Source organism: Oryctolagus cuniculus, chromosome 1 (assembly GCF_051225735.1).
Source record: "Oryctolagus cuniculus isolate XC-2025 breed Fujian yellow rabbit chromosome 1, ASM5122573v1, whole genome shotgun sequence".
NCBI lineage: Eukaryota > Metazoa > Chordata > Mammalia > Lagomorpha > Leporidae > Oryctolagus > Oryctolagus cuniculus.
The window spans coordinates 224,065,004-224,082,500 of NC_142867.1; positions in this window are offsets into that span (position 1 = coordinate 224,065,004).

Consider the following 17,497-nt stretch of genomic DNA (forward strand, 5'->3'; position numbering starts at 1 on the left):
AAGGTGGGATGCAGGGCAGGTCGGTTGAGTATTTGTAGTTTTCAGGCAATTGTTTGATTCAGAGTATGAACCGCAAAACAATGGAGGTGAATGTCTCCCCTCAGCTGCTCTCCATTCTGTAAATTCCGGCCTCTCATAGTATATGCTGAGAAATGCCGTAAGCCATAGACTCATGGATAATAGCGTTTACAAAAGCATTTTCCTCTACTGATTTTGCCATTTGTACTCAGAAAAAGACTCAACCTCTTTCTCACTGGATCCCTGCAGGCCTGATCGTGTCACTCCCCCTGCCAAGATCTCGACATTTGGTCCTACCCACCTGTCATATGTAAGCTCAGAAGTTGCCTCCTCTGGGGAGCCCTCCATGACCATCCTTAGTAACACAGCTCTCTTCTTAATCTCTCCTTAAATATGCTGCTGTGTTTTTTTTTTTCACAGCATTAACATAATCCTGTTAATAACTATCCCTCATAACAGTTAACCCCAGGAAAACTTCTTAAAGATTTACTTATTTATTTATTGAGAGGTAGAGTCCCAGACAGAGAAACAGAGAGAAAGGTCTTCCATCCACTTCATCCATTCACTCCCAGATGGCTGAAACAGTTAGAGGTGAGACGATCCGAAGCCAGGAGCCAGGAGTTTCTCTCGGGTCTCCCATGCAGGTGCAGTGGCCCAAGCACTGGGACCACCTTCCACTGCTTTCCAAGGTCATAGCAGAGAACTAGATTGGAAGAGGAGCAGCCAGGACTAGAACTGGCACCAATATTGGATACCAGTGCCACAGATTTAGGCTTAGCCTACTACGCCTCAGCACCAGTCCTTTCCCCAGGAAATTTTTAACATAGCATTTCTGTGCCTCGTACATAACTTGGCACATAGGGGAATATAATGATTGTACAAGTGAACAAGTGAATTAGACTCTCACAAGAATGCTGTGTGACAGGCACTTCTATTAGTATTTTCTAATTGTGGAATTAATAATAAGATTTAACAATTCTTCAATACTTACTATATGGCTGGTAATACTCCAAGAGCTTTAATACTCTGAAGTGGATATTTTCTTATTCTCATGTTACAGATGACAAAACTGATACATAGACAGCATACAACTAAGACTAGAGCACAGGATTTCTCATTTAAAGCCCCTGCTCCTCTTACTGAACCAAATGGCAAAAAGAAAAAAAGAAAAATAGAAAAAAACATTACCTGGAAATCACATTTAGTCCAGGTTGTCTGCACTGGATAATTATCTGAAAAGAGTTTACCATCTCCTTCAACATTTGCCAATCTTAGTCAAAGACATTTATGCAAAAGAATAAGGTGTATTTCACAGGCTGGACCCCTGGGACAATCCTGGCTACAGCCCTTCTGGAACAAGACCATCTCTCTCCTGACTTGGCTCTCCTCAGGGAGCTCATGCCTCAGGCTCTGCTGCCCTCTGCCCACACCTAGGCCTTTGTCAGTCTGAGACCTCCATTTCTCACCAGCAGCCTGGAAAACAGGATGAGGTCAATAGGTCCTTCTGTTCCTGCAGGAAGCCACAGAAGATTAATCTGAGGACAGAGAGATGACGCTGGGCAGCCGAGGAGATTTATGAGGGAGGAAAATCCAGGCCAAGGTCCCTGGATTTTGTTTCTCTCTGTCTCTCTTTTGACTACTATGGTACACTGTGGTTGGAAGAAACTTCTCAAAGTCATCTGGTCCAGCCCCCTGCCTCCTAGGCATCCTCAGTTATGGCCATGCCATCTGGTGCTCACAACAACACTTGGGCTCTCTGCAACTCACTCTGCTCCATGTAATGACACCTAGATCGGGGCTTAGCATGTCAAGGCAGCATTGGAGATCCCAGTGATCTGGTTCCATGCTGTCCAATCTCTTTTTACTCCCAACATAAACCCCACTGCAGCTAAACTGGAATTTCTCCTTCAGCTACAAAGCTATTTCTATCCATGCCGTAACAACCCTGGAATGACTTTCTTCCTGCCCGTTAGTAGCAAGGATTCTTTAAAACTCAATGCAAATTTCCCTTCCCTAGGAATCTTCTTTGCCATCACAGGTCTTCAGCACACAAATTCACAATGATGAAAATGTGACTTTTCCTTTAGTTGCCAAATATTTACAGTCCCATCCCTCCCTGGTGGCTTTAAGGCACAGCAATGATCATTTCCATTTCTCATGCACCTAGTACCTAAAGATCCTTCCAATGTGGTCAGGACTCCTCTAAACTCCCCCACAGCACAAGTACACTGCTTTTCCTTCTGTACAATGCTGTCCCCCTCTCTGCAAATGTTCTTTCCCTTTTGTTCAAACTCTACCCTTGAAGGCAAAAAAAGAGCTTACTATGGGATGCTATATGCTTGGTATTTTGAGAAGTTATGCTTGGTATATATGATCTCAATCTTTACCAAAATTCCAGGATATAGCTACCATATTCTCAGTCTATAGATGAGAATACTGAGGTTCAATGAGCTTAAATCCACATTATGTATTTGTCCGTCCATTCATTCCATAGTTGTTTGTTTTGTACTTATAGTATTCCAGGTACTGTACTGGAAGGAAAGGGTAATAGGAGTGAATTCGGTCCATGATTTCTTGCACATTGTTAACTAGCAGGAGAGACAGTCATTGAACAAGGTAACATAAATGCAATGAGGGTTTACAAGGAGAAACTTAGAGTCTGTGCAGAGCTTTCCTAGCCTGGGAGGCAGGAAAAGACTCTGGCCATGACCCTTCCACAGACCAGAATGACTGGAAGGCCAAATTTAGGCAAAGTAGGAGTAAGAGCATTACCTGAAGATGTAAAACTCATGAATAGAGACACCAGGACTCTATCCCAGGTTTGTGTGAACTCACGTGCATCCTTCCACCTCTTCTGGAAAGTCTTACTGAAATACCAACTCTGGACCAAGCCAGTCAAGCCTGTGCTTGTGTTTCCAGAACACACTGAGTCTAAGTGAGCCCCATGTGCTGTCATGTACTGCAAGCAAAGAGATGAGGGTCAGACACAAAATCACAGTACTCTGTGTGTTGTCAAGTGACAGTAACTGCTGTTACAACCCCAAAACACTAGGGGCTCAAGTTAGATGAAGGAGCAGATCTTGAAAGGATTAGCATTGCTCACAAATCATTCAGAGACCCAGGCTCCTTCCATCCAGGCATTTATTTGTTCATCCTCTAGAATCACAGTTTTCCAATGGACCCTCTGTCTGGTTGGCTGATGAAGTGGGGGAGGGGAGGGAAAAGAAGAGAAGACAATACAACAAGAGAAAAGTACAGGAAAGGAAGCGGACAATGGGAAAAGGGGGAGGGGAGACAAAGCAAGGGAATGGGAAAGGAGGGGAGGGGAGGGAGAAAAGGGATTAGAGGCAAATGGAGAAGTAGGGAGAGAAGGTGAGTGGAAAGGAGGGAACTTTGAGGATTATACAGATTTTAAGGGCCAGGAAACAGTACACATCATTGCACCCCACATTCTATTGGCTGCAAATCAATCCCATAATCAAACTTGACTCCAAATGTTGGAACCAGGACCATAAACCATGTCCCCAGAGCTGGTCCACCTGTTGGTCACACACAACATGAACCTTGACCTGCAGACTCTGTGACCCCTCCTCTCACCCATCAAACACTGGGTCTGGCCACAATCCTGCGTGAGATCCATCTGTCACAGCTCCTACTCAAGTCATCCCTGGAAGGATGCCTTGATTTTGCCAAGTGTCAGGTTTTGCACAAATTGGTGCAACATTGAGAATTCATTGAGGCAGGGAAAGATGTGATTCTAGACCATCCTCTTCATCTCATCAATGAGGACTTGAGACTCCTGTAGGGCAGAGGACATATGTTGACAAGTGGTCACCTTGGGTGGCATATCCAGGTCATCAGGCTCACCAGTAGAAGCCACCTGTCAAGTTGCCTGTTGCTCAGTATAAATTTCTAAGAGACAAACAACTCATAAAGAATTTTTTGAGCCAGCGCCGCAGCTCAATAGGCTAATCCTCTGCCTAGTGGTGCCGGCACACAGAGTTCTAGTCCCAGTCGGGGCGCCGGATTCTGTCCCGGTTGCCCCTCTTCCAGGCCAGCTCTCTGCTATGGCCCGGGAGTGCAGTGGAGGATGGCCCAAGTGCTTGGGCCCTGCACCCCATGGGAGACCAGGAGAAGCACCTGGCTCCTGCCATCGGATCAGCGCGGTGTGCTGGCCGCAGCGCGCTGGCCGCGGCGGCCATTGGAGGGTGAACCAACTGCAAAAGGAAGACCTTTCTCTCTGTCTCTCTCTCTCTCACTGTCCACTCTGCCTAAAAAAAGAAAAAAAAAAAGAAAGAATTTTTTTGGAGAAAGGAACTTTCCAAGAGCTCCTTAAATCATTCTGCATGGTCTTCTCTGTTAGTTCAATGGCCCTCGAGCCTTCTTCTTCCTCTTCACTTGTAACGCACTCAATTCTGGGGCACACTTCTGGATGTAGGAAGATCTTTCCCACTCAAGAAAATAACTGGAATACAGTGAGGGTGAGATGAGAGCAATACCTTTAGACTTATTCGGATCTATATTTTTAAAGAAGAAAACTTTTTAACCTTTCCTTCTTAGTAATCTTTTTCCAATAACAAATTAGTTTTATCTCTCGTCCTGCTCCAAGCCCTTAAGTGAAGTGGGATCCTGGCTTAGCATCTCTTCTGTATGAACCCACATCTTCAGGAAGCCAGACAAGGGAGGTTCATGCCCCCCTTTCAGACTCCAGATCTGCTTGAGAGGGGCTCCTTGGCCTGCTTCAGTCCTGAGATATTGTGGAGATAATGGAGAAAGTAGCACAATGCCTGCACCACATTTACAAAAACATCCCAGCACTGTTCCCTAATGCTCTTACAAAACAGACAAAATGCCCTAGACTGGGCAGCTCCAGACACTCTGATAAGGGTCCAGCAGTATGCTGCATAAAACCCATTCCCACCACATCTGAGCATTTTGACCAGGCAAGGGAAGCTCCTTGGAGAAGAGGCCTGCAGAGCTGAAAGGAGCCCAGTGGACTTCTGACTATATGGACATGCAGTCAATAGATAATTGCTGGGAAGCTACAATATGTGGACTTGAGCCAGACAAAAGGATGCATGTAGTTCTAATGTTCATGGAGCAACCAGTCCCGTGGGGACAGGGCCACTGCCATGCAGGGGGCTGAGTGAAAGGAACGGGAGCTGCAGTACTCTGAGGTCCCATATGGGTGAGTACAGGAAGACCTTCCTCTGTCTTGAAAAGGAAGGAAATTTCTCTACCCCACTTCCTCCACCTACTAGGCTCCTGCTACTCACCCAGCATGAAACAAAGCCCTGGAAACATGCTAATAAACAAGATACATATAGTTCTGGAGATTGGATGCCCAAGACCAAAATGGAGATGGGTTTGGTTTCTCCTCAGGGCTCTTACTGGCTTGCAAATGGTCTGGCCAGTTTCTTACTGTGTCCTCACATGGCCTTTTTTCTACACCAGGGCATCTCTGGACTGTTCCTCTTATAAGGACCCCAGGCAGATTGGATCAGGGTCTACCCTAACAGGCTCATTTTAAATTAATCACCTGTTTAAAGTTCCTAGGTCTAAATACTAGGTTAGGGTTAGAACTTCGGCCCATCCATTTGAAGGGGATGCAGTGCAGCCCATAACACCTTCCATTTGTAGAATATGCTGAATTTTGAAATTTATAAAACATTTTAATGATTTTTAGGAATATGGGCTTTGGAGAGAAATAACCTGGGTATGAACGCTACAGCTGCAATTTCTTTGCTGCCTGATTTAGGTCAAATCCCTTAGGGATCTTCACTGTCTTGCATCTGTATATGGAAATTATAACATGTGCATTGCAGGTATCTTGATGGTATTGGAGGTTGAGTTATAGAGAACACTTATGATTTGCACTAATGCTGTCAGTGCTATTTATCAACACCAAGAATGGCACTCTAGGATAAAACTAGCCTACATTTAGACCCAGATATTAATAGATCGCATTTCTGTATCATGTGTACACCAGTCACTAATGTAAATGGATTTGCTCATTTAGTTCTTAAAACAACCCTGAGAAGTGAGGGCGATGATCATCCCCATTATACAAATAGGTAAAGTGACATATAAGGTTAGGTAAATGTCCTCAGTGTCACACACAGCTAATAAATGGAAGATCTGGAATTTGGGATGAGGTACCCTGCCTCCAGAACCACTACAGTCAGTGTCACTATAACAAGTCACTGAGGACCATCAGCAACACACTAAATCTCCCTAAACCAAAGCAACACTTTCATAGCCTACCATTGATCAAAAAACCTAACTCCCAAATTATTAGAGGCTCAAAAAAGGTAACTTTCTTTTTTGCTGTAACTTCACAATTTTTATGGATTTTTTATTATAGAAACAATAATGACAACATTTTTGGGGGGTCAGGAAAGCCAATATCAAAAATGTGATTCATCTACAGATGAGCCAATGAAACCCTGGCCCCACTACCCAAGTCAAGAACATAGCTTGAATCCATCCTTTAAAGCCTAGAATGTTGATTAAAATGCTTTTGTAAAGTAGAAAAAATAAAGCTAATATTAAAAAATCCTGTTTTATTAATCCCCAAAGGGAGGATTTTATTAATTCCTTTAGAATCCAATAAAAGTATGTTTTTTAATCAACTTTGTTTTCCAACTCTTGCTCAAGTGTCAAATCATAGTACGGTAGTCCATACTACTTGAAAAGTTTCCAGGTACCAAGGTCAGGCCATGAGTGTGGGGGACAGATAGGAACCCAGACCTTTAAGACAATACAGTTGGACAAGGAAAAAATGTAAAATATTAAGTACCATCACGATTATATGAAAAATCAGTGCTTAGGAGAGTGTCATTTGACTCTTTTGTCACCATAGAAACAGAACCTGCTCCAGAACAGTGCCTGGCACGTAGTAGCCCCTCAGTAAACACTTGTTGAACAAATAGGCAAAAGTATAATCATGGAATGTCTTACTGACATGTAAGAAGCATGGCTTAATTTTTTTAAAAGCAATATATGTAAGGATTTTAATCAGGAGAGTAACCTGGTCTGATTTACCGATGTTTGGGAAGTCTCTTTGATGCAGTTAGGAAGATAAATACAGGTGTGGGGAGAGGAAGGAAATGAGGAGGCCAATGAGGATGCTCTCGGGTTGTAGGGGTAATGGTGGCCTGGAGTAGGGGTACAGCAGTGGAGACAGGAAGAACAGAATGGGTCCAGGATATATATGGGAATTAGGGTTTACAAGATACACTCATGGGTTGGATAGGGACGATAAAAAAAATAAGGGAGCCATTATGAACTCTGCATTTTGTTTGAGCATCTGGGTGGATGTTTAGGGAATTTACTGAGTTGAGAGTCATGCAAGGAGGAATGGGCTCAAGATTCAAGGAGAGAAAAAAATCAGGAATCTGTTTTGGACATATTAAAGGAAAGATGTCTATTAGACATCCACGTAGACATAGCAAGAGGCTATTCAGCGGGTGAGTCTGTAGCTCAGAAGGATGTGAGACTCTCAGTATGTTAAGGGATGGAGGTAGTGATATGGGGTACCTGTAAGAACATGATTTTCATGGGTAAAACTTGCTCTTCCAGAAGAACATTCAGTCCATCAAGCCAGAAATCACGAAGTGCTCAGAAACACAGTGCGGATCAATGCTTGACCTTCCTGCCAAAACAAGATCCAGGCTTTCTAGCCCTCTCCCTCATCCAAAAAATTTCTGGTGGGAGTTGCTGGTACTAACATATAGCTAAAGTCCACCCCACAAACTGCAGGTTTAATCAGATGCATGGCTTCATCACTTGGGCTTAATGAGGTAAGCCAGACCTCCGGTTATATTGCCTGTATAATTGACATGGTTCTTTGGGAAACATTATGCTTTATAATGAAAATACTGTATATAATTAGAATCTAATAGGAAGAAAATAGTAATTAGCCAGAATTAACTGAACAGACGCAATCAGGCAAATAAAGGTTATCCTCAGGAGAGGACCCTTCAGAGTTCAAACGCACATCCTATAATTGTAGCAAAGCCCCAGTAATTAAGGGTAATTTTTTACCATGCATTGCAGTGAAAGAGTGTTCTCTCTCTCTCTCTCTCTCTCTCTCTCCCCATATATATACATATATATATATGTATGTGTGTGTGTATATGTTTATATATAGCTGAGTAGCAAAATGAATCTGCCCAAGATCTAAAACTAATCTTGAAGATGGTACACAATGATCCATGGGAGTAAGAGGAGGCAGAGACTCCAGAGCCTAAAATTCCAGGTGCAAATACAGGGCAGAGATCTGTCATTAGCCAGCTGTGTGATTCTGGGTGAGTGACTTCCCTTCTCTGGTAATGATAACGGTTGCTACTTTTTGTTGAGTATGTGCTTGCTATGAGCTAATATGCTAAACACTTCTCATATATTACCCAATATAATCTTTGTGTTCTTAACCCCTCAATAGATATCCTTGTTTTTCCATCCACTTACAAGCAGAAATTTTTCTTTTGTGTTGCATAAGATTAAACCAGATAATAACAAAACAACAACAACAACAATTCTCTCTGGGGTTGTTGTGAGGATCTGTTGGGATTAAGTTCCTTGTCAAGCTATAAGAGGGAAGGAAGCCATACCTTATGGACCACTTGTTCAAATCAAGACTTTAAAAGAACCTAGAGCTAACAGACCCCAAACTGGATACCCCCCCTAAAATTTCCACCTAACACATGATGACCATGGCACTGTTCTTATGATTAGGTAGCAAATTCCTAATCTAAGGATGTAGTCACATACATGTTCCCTAGAGTATCTGGGATTCTTTACTGACCTGTTTAATATGTTGAAGGAGAAAAATGCATTTTGCTGCAACAAAGTAAGCCCTCCATGAAGCCAGGAAAATTGCTATTCAGGCTGCTCTCAAACAGATCCCAATATGGAGGCCCAATGCAATGGTTTGTCCAGCACCATGTGGTCCAGGTCTCAATGTGGGAACTGGAATGCCAAGCAAGAATGTTGTTCTCAGGGTTGGCATTGTGATGCAGTGGGCTGAGCCTTGCCTACGGTGCCAGCATCCCATGTGGGAGCTAGTTCTTGTTCTGGCTGCTCCTCTTCTGATTCAGCTCTCTAATATAGCCTGGGAACACAGTGGAAAATAGCCCAAATGCTTGGGTCCCTGCACCCACGTGGGAGACCCAGAAGAAGCTCCTGTCACCTGGCTTTGCATTGACCCAGCTCTGGCCATTGTGGCTATTTGGGGAGTGAACCAGCAGAAGGAAGACCTTTCTTTGTGTCTCTCCCTCTCTCTGTCTGTAACTCTGCCTCTTAAATAAATAAATCTTAAAAAATGAATGAAAAGAAGAAAGAGAGAGAGAGAGAGAGAGAGAGAGAGAGAGGGAAAGAAACAGGAAAGGTGAGGCACCAAGTCATCACACCGTTTGAGTTCTTTTCTCCATACCAAATGTGAATGCATCTGAAATCTTAAAGACACTCTCCCTTTAGGAAATGGAAATCTATTCTTAAATTGCCTATCAATCTGTGTACTGAGACTTATGCCCAAAACACACCCATGTTCTTGGTTCTTACCTTCCCCCATAGATACCATACTGATAATGGAGATAACATGCATGGGAGTGGAGAAAGCACAGAAAGTATTTATAAGAGCCATTAGAGGGAAAATGAATGAGTGGACAGATGAGCACAGAACATAGTTCTAACTACGTCCTCTCTCACCCAAGTGATAGGTATGTATTGCAAGTATTTATTATTACCTGCAAAGCTCTGAAACAGGAGCTAGGAAGGCGATACAGAGGGTTAAGCATAATCCTTCCATTTGAAGAGTTTAACATATAGAAAGAGAGAGGAAATCTGTATAAAAATAATTTTAATACAAAGTAAAAGGAAATAAGCTTATCAGTTTAAGTGCTATAAAGTGCAGTGTATATGCAAAGGAGCGATTTCTTTGGCAAGAGAATTTAAAGATAATTTCCAGGCAGAGGCCTTGAAGCTGAGGCTTGAACTCTGGGTAGGATTTAAAAATTCAGAGATGGAAGGAGAGATTTCCTGCTGGGGGAAGAATCTCTCTCAAACCCAAGGGGATAACAAATTATGGAGCAAACACAAGGAGAAACAGCAAATCACAAGGGCCACTAGCTCTAGATAAAGAAAATACATGGAAGCCAAGTCTGCCAGGATCTTGAATGTCAGAACAAGGCAGACTTTGCTTGACATTTTGTGAAGGTATTTTGAGCATGGACGTGGCTCCTGCAGAATGGCATCCTCATGCAATTGATCCAAGAATCGCCCCTGAGGAATGGCAAGGTCTTCTCCCTGGAGCATCTCCCACCTGTGCTGAGTGACTGACAAGTGGTGGAAAGCCAAGTCAGAAGGCAGTTTTGCAGGTCACTGTAGCCTCTACCCCCTTCCTTTGCTGTTAGAGTAGACTCAAGGCAGCCTTGATGTCCACAGGTGGAACCCTCTTGTCTGGACCTCCTATTTCTATTATTAAAGCCACTTAATGCCTAATTACTCAACCAGCCACAAGGCCTTCAGAGAGCTCCTTGCCAGAGAGCAATTGGATTTGTCAGACATTTCCAAAAAGCACACAACTCTCTTGGAGGTCTCAAAATAGCGATGTCAGTGGCCCTAATGGAACATAATTTCCTGTAAAGGAAAACTAATTTGATATTTGCAGGTATTATGTAACCAAGTGCCCGCAGAGAAAAGGGAAGACAACTGCTAACGAGAAACAATCAGAGCACAGTACCCCTATGGGATTGGAAAGCCTGCAGGTCGATTTAATACTGCAAAGGGGTCCCACGGGAGTGGCTGATCAGAGACAGGCTAGTGTGGTGAAATGGTGAAGAATGTGGCTTGGAGCCAGGCTAGACTGAGCTTTGAATCCCAGGTCTGCTGCTTCATAGCTGGGACGCTGTGGGTTCACTACCTGTTGTCTCTGATACATGCTGAAGTTTCAGCATCAGCAGATGAAAATGATGAAACAATCCTCACTCATTTCGTTGTTGTGAGGACTGACTGGGAAAATTCATGGAAAGCACATTACACAGTTTCTAGCACTTTAAAAACAATAATTTGATGTAATTATTACAACTGCTACTGTTATTGATCTTAGTGGAGTTAAATGAAACTTACTTCCTTTTCACTCCTCATTTTGGAAAAAAGGTTAAGATCAAGATGCCAATCACAGGGAACAGCATTGTGACACAGTGGGTTAAGCTGCCACCTGTGACGCCAGCTTCCCATATGGGAACCAGTTCAGGCCCCAGATGTTCCACTTCCAATCCAGTTCCCTACTAATGTGCCTGGGAAAGCAACAGAGATGGTCCATGTGGCTGACCAGATGGCGTCCCAGGCTCCTGGCTCTGGCCTGGCCCAGCCCTGGCCATCATAACCATTTGGGGTGTGAACTAGCAAATGGAAGATTTCCTTTCTCTCTCTCTCTCTCTCTCTCTCTCTCTCTCTCTCTCTCTCTCTCCTTGTCTCTCCTTCTCTCTGTAAATCTGTATTTCAAAAAAATAAGTCAATCTTTTAAAAAAGATGCCAATCGCCAACCACCAGATCTTGGGGTAAGCAATGCACAGTCATAGGGCCACAGAACCATCCTACAGCTATCCACCCCACATCACACCTCCACACACACTTCATCACTTGAACAGTTGTTGGGAGAACAAGTAAACCTTTCACCTCTTATCTGGACTGTGGATTGTGATGGTTCTCCTTTTCCTCCACCCAGTGCCACAACTTTCTTTACCACCAGAAAAGATATTTCCAAAACTCAAGTTGAACTGCATTAATCTTTAGCTTAAAAGCATAATAAAATGTATCAAAATCTAAAAACTTTAAATCCAAACTTCCCATTTTGGTATGCAGAGCCCTGCACAATTTGGTCCCATCCTTGTCTTCCCCTTCTGTAATTTTTCCTAATCTTCCTGCACACTTCTTGGACTTCCCTGATAATCATTTCTCCCTCTCTCATACATAGCAGCAAACCTAATGAATGACGGTACTTTTTCCTGGCAAGCCATACCCAACCTCAGAATATTTCCAAACACAGTGCTGTAGGCAATTGCCACCAACTGATTATATGCGGACCAAAATGTTAAATATATTTGCCACCAGAGGCTAGAATAACCTAGGTCATGGCCAAAGTGACTCAGTATTAGCTTCAGTCTCAGAGATCCCTGAAAATCAACTTAGCCACGTTTCCAAATTGATCATTTTCCTTTGGGTCACCCCTGAGACACAAAGGCCTCCTTCCCATTGAAGTCTATCTCCCATTCCTACCTATAGCTGACTCTGGGGACTCATTCCTGTAAATAGTCTCATTCTAAGGCTGCTAAAACTAGTTCCTTAGACTACGGGTCATAACTTTCAGTTACTACTTCAAATACTAACCTTTTGGATCCTGGTACTTTTCATGGCTCTGAAGAACCAGGAAGGCCACTTCTACCACCAGCAAAATATGTGCACCCCTAACATAGATCCCCTCAACTGAAGGTCTCTTATTCTTATACCTCCACACCCAGGATAAAATTCTAAAGTTCTAGAAGCTTTGTGAAGTTTCATGAACTTTCTTTAGATACTCCCAACCCCTATCCAGTGTCAGACTCACCTACAGCTGTACCAAAGTCATTCTAGCTAAACTCCCACTGCAGACACAGCCCACACAGCCCAGGCCATGCAGAAAACAGAAAAAAGATCTGACAGTCCAACTTATCAAGGCCAGCCCATAACCTCTAGGGAAAGAGCCCTCAACACTTGGGGAATTCTACAGAAGATGTCTATCCTCCAGAAAGTTTAATTTAGTTTATCTAATGTAGAGTGTGTCCCTTGGTTTTTTTAAACGAGTAGTAGTGAATTCTAATGTGAAAAGTGGACTAAGGACTGAAACTACATATGGCATTGGGTGAGCTCTTCAGGTCTTTCTCTTAAATAATGGCCCTGGCAAAACTTCCAGCACAAACAGGGTGGAAAGAACAGTTACTCTTCTGAAACTACTTACGGAAAGTTCAAGATGACACTGAAAGACTTGAAAGGCACTGCATTACCAAATGGGGAGTCCTAACCAGAACTGATGTCTAAACCCCTGTATTCATTCATGCATAAACTCATTTATTAATATTAAGCTTTTTTTTGAAAAAAAGATTTATTTATTTGAAAGGAAAATATACAGAGAGAGAGAGAGAGGTGTTCAATCTGCTGCTTGCTTTACTCCCCAAATGGCCGCCACAGCCAGAGATGCACTGATACAAAGCTAGGATCCGGGAGCTTCATTTGGGTCTTCCCACGTGGGTGCAGGGGCCATTTTCCAAGGCTTTCCCAGGAGCATTAGCAGGGTGCTGGATTGGAAGTGGAGCATCCAGGACTCGAACCAGCACCCGTATGGGATTCTGGCCCCTCAGGCAGAGGCTTAACCCACTATACTACAGTGCTGGCCACAATATTAAGCTTTTTATGTGTGCCAGGCATGGTACTAAGATTCAGGTGACGGCTTCAGCTGAAAGAGCCTCTGTGCTGAACCATGGCCCCAGGTTAGGAGTTTTGGAAGCAGTTTCTGATCTGAACCTGAGATGAGAACTCTAGCAGTCTCCCCCTTGACTCTGGTGTCGCAAAGGCAACAATCAACCAATGACAGTTGTTTTATTTTCCCAAGGCTTTTAATTGAGCAAGAAACCATTGACTAGGTTCAAAGAAACCATAGCATGTTTCATTTACCAGCCATCATTTCACAAGGTAAGTTTGTTCTTTCTAATTATAAGTGAGAAGATAAAGCTACTGACAGAGGGGAAGCAGTTTGCCTGAAACTGTGCAGCTTTTACAGAACTGAGCTGAGACCTGACCTCACATTTGCCTTTACTCTTCCCAGTACATCACTCACGCATTCACGCATTGATTTCACCAAACGTTTATTGAGTACTTTCTCATGGCAAACACTGAATGAATGAATACTCAAAGTAAGTTTATAAAGTGGCTACTACTCCATCATACCAGAGCCTGCATCCTCAAAATTCTTCTGTAAAGATTCATAATGATTTTTGGCTTTGAGGGTCATAAGGTCTGTATGGCAATTGCCCTAACTCAAGGAGGCAAAATCGAACATTGACAATGACTGCTCCAGTTAAACTTTAATTTGAAAATAAATAGATGGTGGGCTGGATTGGGCCCATGGGCCCTAGTTTGCCAACCTCTGTTACAGAGAAAAGGAAACGGGGACTCAGAGAGGGAAGGCAACTTTGCCCAAGGTGAACCAGCTGCAGGACCACAAGCAAGGCTTCAGTGCACATCTACAGGACTCCCCAGCCTGTTCTCTCCTCTTCGCCACTCTGCCTCCCTAAGAAACTCAAGGGACTTGTGCTTTCATCATTTAATCTCCCTCAATCCTCTAAGCGTTATCTATTCAGATTCAAGCAAGCTTATGGTGTAAGAGATAGGTCACTGCTTTTCACAATTCTCTTTCAAGAACATAATAAATCAATTTTTCTGCCTTAATAAGTTGATAATCATTATGAAATATTTAATGTGCTCAATGTCATCCTTGATCTGCAGGCTTCCATCAGATAACTGCGCCCATCCTTCCCTCACTCAGACATTATACTCACTATCTGATTTTTTTTGTCTTAACTGTGTTTTCTTTTATTCTATTTAATATCACATTCATTCCTGTCCTTCTGCCACCTATTCTCTCTCTCTCTAAGGCTGACTTTTGTCCTTAATAACAAGTGATCTTTCCTGCTCATCTGGCTTTATTGTCAGTTATTTCTACTTGCTTATCACTTTCACATTCCTGTATTTACTCTTTAAAAGATGCCATGGCTCTGAGACCTCAGAAGGTAGCTCTCTAAGTCATTCTCCTTCCCCAAGCAAGATTTAATTCATTTGTTTATTCATTTATTCATCCAAAAATCATATTGATTGAGTATCACCAGGCACGAGTGATAGAATGGTGGTCAAAACTGACATAGCCCCAGCTCTTGTGGAACCTTCAATGTAGTAGGAGATGTGAACATTCATCAGATAGGTACAAAATGTATAGATGCAGTCTGTGATACTGAAAAACACACTTGTGGAGGGGACTTAAGGTAGGAGCCAGTAAAAGGCCTCATTAAGATATATAAATAGAGATTGAAGGTTAGAAGGAGACTCAATACAGAAGGAATGGAAAAGAGAAAATCTCTTCCCCCCAAACTACCTCTTATCCAATATTTAAAGTTCCATCAAGGAAAAGCATCTACAGTCTCCATTACAAGTGCTCAGTTTATAGCCTGTAGGGTTAGAGTTGCTTCCTCTTGCTTTACTATCACAGCCCTTACAAGAGAATCACCAGTGTAAGAACTGGGAGGGCCTTAGTTGTCAACTGGAGCAACCTTTTAACGTCACAAATGGACAACCTGGTGGCTAAAAAGTAGGATACATGCCTGAGGTCATAGTGAGGCTGTGGCAGAGTAGAGGCTTGGGCGGAGTCTCCTGATTCCCATTCCAGTGCTCTCTCTCCAACTTTGGAGTTAATTTCCATAATCATGAAGCTTCCTAAAGACAGGACTGAATGATTTCATTATGGACTAATAGTTATAACAGTAGTAACAGTGATTTCTACCTTTGATTTGCTCATAGTCTAGGTACAGTTAAACATTTTAGACTCATTAGTTTTTTTTAAAGTTTTCCCAGTAACCCAGTGGTATAGGGCTTGATATTGGCCACTTAGTTCTCTCTCTCTCCCCCAGCTGTCTGAGCTCTGTGGTCAGCTGGGGATCTCAGATAGAAAACAGAAGGGAATCCGCACACCCAGCCTGACTTCTCTCATTGTTCTGCAGCAGGCAGAACACCATGAGCCTGTGGGCCCCACTGCATACTAATAAGTCACTAGAAATAGATGCATTAGGGGAGAAAACATTTACTGGCAACACTATGTAGCTTCAATCTTTCACCTTCACTGGGTAATGAGATGAGCTAGAACATTAAAACCAACAAACAGCCTTTGGTGTTTACAGCAAATGTTTGCAAGAGCGTGGGAGCCAGAGGTGCTCTGGGGAACATCTGGATTTCTGGAAACTGTGTGATTACACAGATGTGTTAGATTCATCAAGCTATAAAAATATCCTGTGATGGATGTCATGGAAGAAAAATAATCTCCCAAAATGAATTTGGTACAAATTATCAATCATAGAAAAGGCACCACGGGAAGGCCAGTGTAATTCCAGACTCTGGGGACACTCTCAAAGCCCAGATGAAGCAGGTGCTTCAGAGACTGGTCTTTGTTAGCAAGGAATGGGTGAGGATGGAGCCTGCAGGTGTGAGGGATGCTGTTCATCCGCTGCTTCACCTCTTAGTCCTGTCTGAGCTCCCGTTGCACTGCTTGGATTGAGTTCCTTGTTTTTACGTACTTAGGGGATCTGCATTGCTACAAATGCCTTTTGGTGGCTTCTAAAATTCTATGTAATATGCGCTGCAAGACTATGCCAGGCTTCCTTCCTGCAGCTACACTTATTAACCAAAATAAGACCCAACCTATTTTCCCAAGTGTGTCATTTGTCTTCATGAAAACTCAGGGCACACAGCCTGAGTTAGTCCCCTAAAATATTTTTAATTTTTGAAGAGCTGAGCAAATGAATATGTGAGTGAGTTGCCTATGGGCCTCTGAACATTCCCGTGCCTATGTCTGGATCCACTCCAAGGTCCAAATACCATGCAGGAGCTCCTCTCCTTCCCTTGGTCTGATACCAGGTGGCATTTCCTCTGGAAAACTCTGCTGATTCCCTTCCCCAGGTCTTCATCACTCTTGCTAGTTAACATGCCCCCATATATTTTTGCACATTTATTTTAGCTCTTAGAACTTCTTTTGCTTTAGGTTTTTCTCTACTTCTCACTATTCCATAATATTCACACAGCTGGAAATACTAGGGCAGGTTTTGCGTCACAGGGGGCTAAGCCCCCACTTGCAACACTGTAAACCCATATTGGAGTGACAGTTTGAGTCCCAACTATTCTGCTTCTGACCCAGATTCCTGCTAATGTGCCAGAAAGGCATAAAATATGGACTAAATGCTTGAGTCCCTTCCATCCACATGGAAGACCTGGATAGAGTTCCTGGCTCCTGGCTTCAGCCTAACATAAGACCAGCTGTTGTGGGCATTTGGGGAGTGAACCAGCAGATGAAAGATCCGTTTCTTGCCCCCTCTCTGTTGTTCTGCCTTTAAAGTAAATAATTAAATCTTTGAAAAAGGGCTGGAGACACTGTTCATGTTTTGCCAATATGATGCCCAAAATTCAGTACAGAGTAGCAGGGTAACATTAGGGGAGCTGCCACTAGAAACTCACTTGATGAGTTCCCAGGGCTTGTGAATCTACATACAGTGAACTTTATGATAGCCCTGAACATACCTGAGAGAAGTTTCATTCTTAAGGAAAGTTTCAGGGAGGATTATTTCTGTACATTTGGGTACTAGCATTGGATGAAGTGGCCCTTACAACAATTAAAGGTTAGATT